Source organism: Rhinolophus sinicus, chromosome 3 (genome assembly GCF_057876585.1).
Source record: "Rhinolophus sinicus isolate RSI-liver-muscle chromosome 3, RSI-T2T, whole genome shotgun sequence".
Taxonomy (NCBI): Eukaryota; Metazoa; Chordata; class Mammalia; order Chiroptera; family Rhinolophidae; genus Rhinolophus; species Rhinolophus sinicus.
The window spans coordinates 145,026,770-145,033,227 of record NC_142503.1 but is presented as its reverse complement, the minus strand read 5'-3'; positions in this window follow the sequence as shown (position 1 = coordinate 145,033,227).

Genomic DNA, 6,458 nt, shown 5'->3' with positions numbered 1-6,458 from the left:
TATTGTTGCTCACTCAACAACAAGAAACGCTTTTCATCTGACTAAAGTTTTATGCTTTGATTTTTTTTCTTTTTTTTTTCCCCCTTTTCGTTTGTTTCCTAGGTACTAATTTTAATTTTTATTTGGGGGGAGCAGTGTAAATCTTATTTGTATTCAGTAGTGTATCTCATAGATACAGACGAGGCAAGAAGAGATAAGCTGTTTAAATAGTGTTTAATAATGATGGGGGGGAGAAAGAAAAATGTATTAAAGATATTATACTATATACATTTTGTATATCATTAAATCTTTAAAAGAAATTAAATAAATTTATTCTTGTTTACAGATGTTTAGTGAGTTTTAATCATTCTGGAAAATTATCTGGTATTTTCAGAGTGTTAATTTGTTTTCAGCGTTTTTTTTTTTAAATGAATCATTTGTACACCTATGCTTGATCCCACCTTCTACAATGTTTAAAGTGGTCTTGGTTTCCTACTGTGTCTTTTTTTTCAATCTGCTTCTTGTTGTGGCAGAAAATGGGGATATCGGTTATTGATGTTTAATTTTATGTCGGTTATTTTTTACAGGATAATAATAGCGACCATTTATTTAGTACTTAATATATGCAGGCATTATTCTTAAGTACTTTACATGTATTAACCCATTTAATCCTCATAACAATCCCATGAAATAGGTGTTACTATTATCCTATTTTGCCAGTTAGGAAATCAAGGCATTAGGTAAAGGAACTTTCCTAAGATTCTTATTAGTAAATAGCACTAGGATTCAAACCCAGGCTGACTGGCTCTCATTTATGTTCTTAAGCCCCATGCTGTACTGACTTACAGGCATGACCACTGATGGTTTCTGTACCACTTCCTGGTCACTTTCTGAAACAAATCTTCATTGCCTTTTTTGGTTAATTCTAGAAATTAACAGTTTACCTGAAAACCACATTTTTTTAATCCCAAAGATGTGTTGTCTTTCTTTAGATTGCTGAAGTTCATCATTATTACTCTATGGTCTGAAAGTGTTATTTGCTTAATCCCTTTAACATTTTCTTCTCAGTCTCATCTTACTGAGAACAAAACTCCCACCTCTTTACTGGGTTACTTTTTTTAAAAAAAGATTTTTATTAAAAAATATAGCTAACATACAAAATGTGTGTTTCAGGTATACACCATGGGCATCACATTTACTCGTATACCTAAAGAAGTCATCACCACGATAAGTCCAGCAACCATCTGACACCATACTATGTTATCATAACATTTGACTATATTCCCCATGTTGTATATTATATCCCCATGACTTAGTTTTATACCTGAAAATTGGGACCTCTTACTGCTCTTCACCTTTCCTCCTCTTTTTAAAATTTCCAATTAAAGTTGGCATTCAGTATTTTATATTTATTTCAGGTGTACAGCATAGTGGTTAGATATTTATATAATTTAAGAAGTGATCCCTCGAGTAGTCTAGTACTTACATGGCACGATATATAATTACCATATCATTGACTACATTCCCAATGCCTTGCTTTATATCCCCATGACTGTTTTGTAACTACCAATTTGTACTTCTTAATCACTTCACCTTTGTCACCCTGTCCACCAACCCCTCCCATCTATAACCCCAACAAATCTAGGACCCATCTGACATCATATATAATTACTACAATATTATTGACTATGTTCTTTACAATACATCCCCGGGACTACTGTGTAACAACCAATTTGTATTTCTTAATACATCATACTTTTTCACCCACCCTCTCAACCCCCCTCCCATCTGGCAGCCATCAAAATGTTTTCTATCTATGAGTTTGTTTCTGTTTTGTGTGTTCATTTTGTTCTTTAGAGTCCACATATAAGTGAAATCACATTGCATCTGTTTTTCTCTGTCTGACCTACTTCACTCAGCACAATACTCCAAGTCCATCTGTGCTGCTGCGGATGGCGAGAACCCATTCCCTTCCATGGCCCAGCAAGTGTGTTGCTTTCATAGGTGCTGTCTGTCTTTAGCCCACTCGACTGGACACTTCACAGAGGAATTAGTATTTTTCACTACTGTAACACCAAACACCTTGCATAATCCATGGTTTGTGATGGGTAGCGTAAATTTAAAAAATTAATTTTTCATAAATGTTTTTCCACAATACCAAACTCTCTTGAGTAAAACATCACAGTGATATAGTCCTGTGTGTTTAGACAATCAAGGCAAGAGTACCCTATAAATAGGTGTTCATCATGTAGAAGAAAGATCAAGTAATTATTTGCAGAAAAGGATGCACCAATGGGCAAGGATGTTGTGATCTTCCTTATTGACCGTATCTGTTCTGATTGTTTCCTACCTAGGTTGCACACAAGGCATCTGTATTTGAGGAACCGAGAACCTCAGACCTGTCACAACTAGCACTTAAATGTATTGGGGTGAAACCTCTCCACCACCACCATGTCTCTCAAAACTAGATTGTTACCAACTAAGAGCTGTCTTATTTATTTTTGTATTTTCCTTAGTGCCTTGCTGGAGTTTGTAACATAGAATACAGGTGCTCAATAAATCCATGTTGAAGAAGTACCACAGAATATTTCCAATATTAGATGATCTGTGAGCTTTTTCTTAGGAAAAACCCCAAGCCAAGGTTCTGATCCTCTCTGGAATATGTTTTCCTTCTTCCAGGCTCTTCAGAAATCCCTCAAGCAGAGTTTGTTCCTGGGGGTCTATGATTTCACCTTGGTGATCATGGGCCAGGAGGGTTTTCTTCAGAGAAGCTACATAGTCCAGCTTGCAGTAAACAGCACCAGACACACGGACTTTTTCTCATGCGCTGCTCCACCCCACATTTAGCTCTATCCTTTACAGTCATGGACCGCATAACAATATTTGGTCGATGACAACTGGGATAGCATCTGTTTTTAGGCCTAGGGAAGGTACAGCTCATGAGTGCAGAATATCTATTATCCCATGGATAATAATGGAGCCAAAGAATTCCTGTCGAAATGCATTACTCACGTGGTGATGTACGTATAGCAAACTTGTACTGCCACTCATTAAAAGTATAGCACACAATTATAGTACATAATACTTTATAAAAACTTGCTGCTTTATGTATTTACTATATTTTTAATCATTTTAGAGTGTCCTTTTCTACTTATAAGAAAAAAGTTTGCTATAAAACAGTATGTCTTGTTACACTAACAGCAACCTCATACCTTTCCTGTTTACTATGGCTCTTGATTTTTCATTTTCTCTTGTGTTTAGTCTCATGTTGTTTTGTACAGTAAGATACTGTACAGGCTTGTAGCCTAGGAGCAACAGACTATACCAAATAGCCAAGGTGTGTAGTCGTCTGTACCACGTAGGTTTGTGTAAGTGCACTCGGTGATGTTTGCACAATGTTGAAATAGTTGTGATCCATATTCCCATTGTTACGGGATTCACGACTTGGTTTTTCCTTGGAATTTCTGTGCAATCCTGCATTATGAAACTTTCATTTTACCTGTAAGTGTCTCAGTATATGTTTCTAAAATACAAGAACTATGATATCCTTATACCTAAAAAATTAAGTTCCTTAATATCATCAGATAATGTAATTATTCTCAAACAAAAATATATTTTTGCAGTTTGCTTGAGTCAGGACCCAGATAAGATACATTGCTACTTGATTTGTCTTTAAAGTCTCTTAATATATAAGTTTCTTCTCCCATCTTTTTTTTCGAATTTATTTTTTGAAGAACCAGCTTATTCTAAAAAGTTTCCCACATTCAGGATTTTGCTGATTATTTCCATTAGGTGTCATGTTACATTGTTACATCTTTCTGTTTCCTGTATATGCCATAAATTAATTGTTAGGTGTGGAGGCTTGGTCAGAATTCAAGATTATATTTCTGACAAGAATGCTTCATAGGTGGTGGTGTATATACTTCCATTAAGAAATACAGGTTTGTTTGTCTTTTTGATCATCATTGCCTAGATTTATTAATTAGGTCACTGGTTTTCAAAGTGGACCACAGACCTTGAAGGTCCCCGAGACACTTTTCATGGGTCCACAGGGTCAAAACTCCAAAATTCTAAGATAGTATTTGCCTTTTTCACTAGTTTACTATAGGGAAAAATCACTGATGGGTAAAATTGCTGGTACCTTAGTGTGAATCGAGGCAGGAGCGCCAAACTGTACAAGTGGTCGTTATATTCTTCAGCTTCACACCACAGTTTTAAAAAAAAACCAGTTCATTTCATTTAAAACGTCTCTGAAAAGCTTCTGCACAGCAAAAGAAACCATCAACAAAACAAAGAGGCAACCAACAGAATGGAAGAGTTTTGCAAATGCCTCCGATAAGGGGCTAATGTCCAAAATATATAAGGAATTCGTACAACTCAACAACAAGAAAACAAACATCCCAATTAAAAAATGGGCAGAGGACCTTAACAGACATTTCTCCAAAGAGGACATACAGATGGCCAACAGACATATGAACAGATACTCAACATCAGTAATCATCAGAGAAATGCAGATAAAAACCACAATGAGATATCACCTCACCCCAGTTAGAATGGCTATCATCATCAAGACAAATAGTAACAAGTGTTGGAGAGGCTGTAGAGAAAAAGGAACCCTCATACACTGTTGGTGGGAATGCAGATTGGGGCAGCCGTTATGGAAGGCAGTGTGGAGGTTCCTCAAAAAACTAAGAATTACCATATGATCCAGCAATCCCTCTCTTGGGTATATACCCCCAAAACCTGAAAACATTTATCTGTAGAGATATATGCTCCAATGTTCATTGCAGCTTTTTTTTTACGATGGCCAAGACGTGGAAACAACCAAAGTGTCCTTTGATAGATGATTGGATAAAAAGGATGTATATATACACAGTAGAATACTACTCAGCCATAAGAAAAGATGAAATAGTGCCATTTGGGACAACATGGATGGATCTTGAGATTATTATGCTAAGTGAAATAAATCAGACAGCAAAAGTTGAGAACCGTATGACTTTACTGATCGGTGGGATATAAAACTGAAAACAAAGGAACAAGACAGACAAATGAAGAAACAAAAACTCAGAGACACAGACAATGTTTACCAGAGGGTAGGAGGAGAGGGGATAGTAGAAAAGGGTAAAGGGGGTCAAAAAATGGTCATGGAAGGAGAACTGATGGTGGTTTACACACAAGGTGATATGTAGATGCATTACAGAATTGTACACTTGAAACCTATGTAATTTTACTAACCATTGTCACCCCAATAAGTTTTAATTTTTAAAAAAAGTATTTGATGAAATAAGTTAATTTTTAACCTTGACTCTTGTATACATGTCTTTAATATTATGTGGAATAAAATGAGAAATAGGTATAAAACACTTCTGCTGCATGATGAAATGAGATGATTGTCTCAAAGAAAAGCACTTAAGCAATTGTGTGAGTTGCAAACTGAACTAGTCACTTTTTTCATTTAACATCATTTCTGCTTGAAAGATTTCATGACTGGCAGACAAACCAGGTTTATTTAGACCTCAGTATTTGGCTAAAGAATAACTACTTGTTAATGCTAAAGTTTGAACTTCGTAGAGAAAATTAGAATTTTGGAAAACTTGCCTCTTAACACCAGTAGCATGACAGATTCTCAATACTTTTCTAATGAAATTAGTGTTGATTTAATAATGGTTGTTTTTTATAGTGTATAAAGAAATGTGTCAATGTTTGGAAGATCCATGTAACAACCAATATTTTCCAAATGACCTATGCATGGTATTTAAAATGATGCATGAGTGAAAGATCTAGCAGAATAGAGAAGGCTTTCAGATTCTACACAGCAGTTAGGTGACCTTTGGAAAACTACTACTTGTCTAGTTTTGGTGTTGTCTCAAATAAGAATATCCACAATTACCTAAAAAGGCTATTAAGATACTCCTCCCCATACAAAGCTGCAGTAATCAAGACAGTATTTTACAGCATATAGATCAATAAAATAACATTGAGTCCAGAAATTTATGGTTAATTGATTTTTGACAGGGATGCCAAAACAACTCAATGGGGACAAATAGTCTTCAATAAATTGTGCTGAGACAACTAGATAGCCACATGCAAAGAATGAAGTTGAACCGCTACTTCACGCTGTATACATAAATTAACTCAAAATGGATCGAAAACTTTAAGAGCCAAATGAAGAATATACAGGGGTAAATCTGTGACCTTGGATTAGGCAATAGTTTCTTAGATATGACACCAACAACAAAAGCAACCAAACGAAAAAATAGACAAATTGAAATTCATCAAAATTTTAAAATTTTGTTTTTCAAAGTATATCATCAACAGTGAAAAGACAACTCAGAGTGAGAGAAAAAAAAATTTCAAGTAATGTAGCTGATAAAGAAATTTTATAAAGAACTACAAATCATCAGTAGAAAGACAAGTCAATTTAAAACTGGGCAAAGGATCTGAACAGATATTTCTCCAAAGAAGACATAAAAGATGGT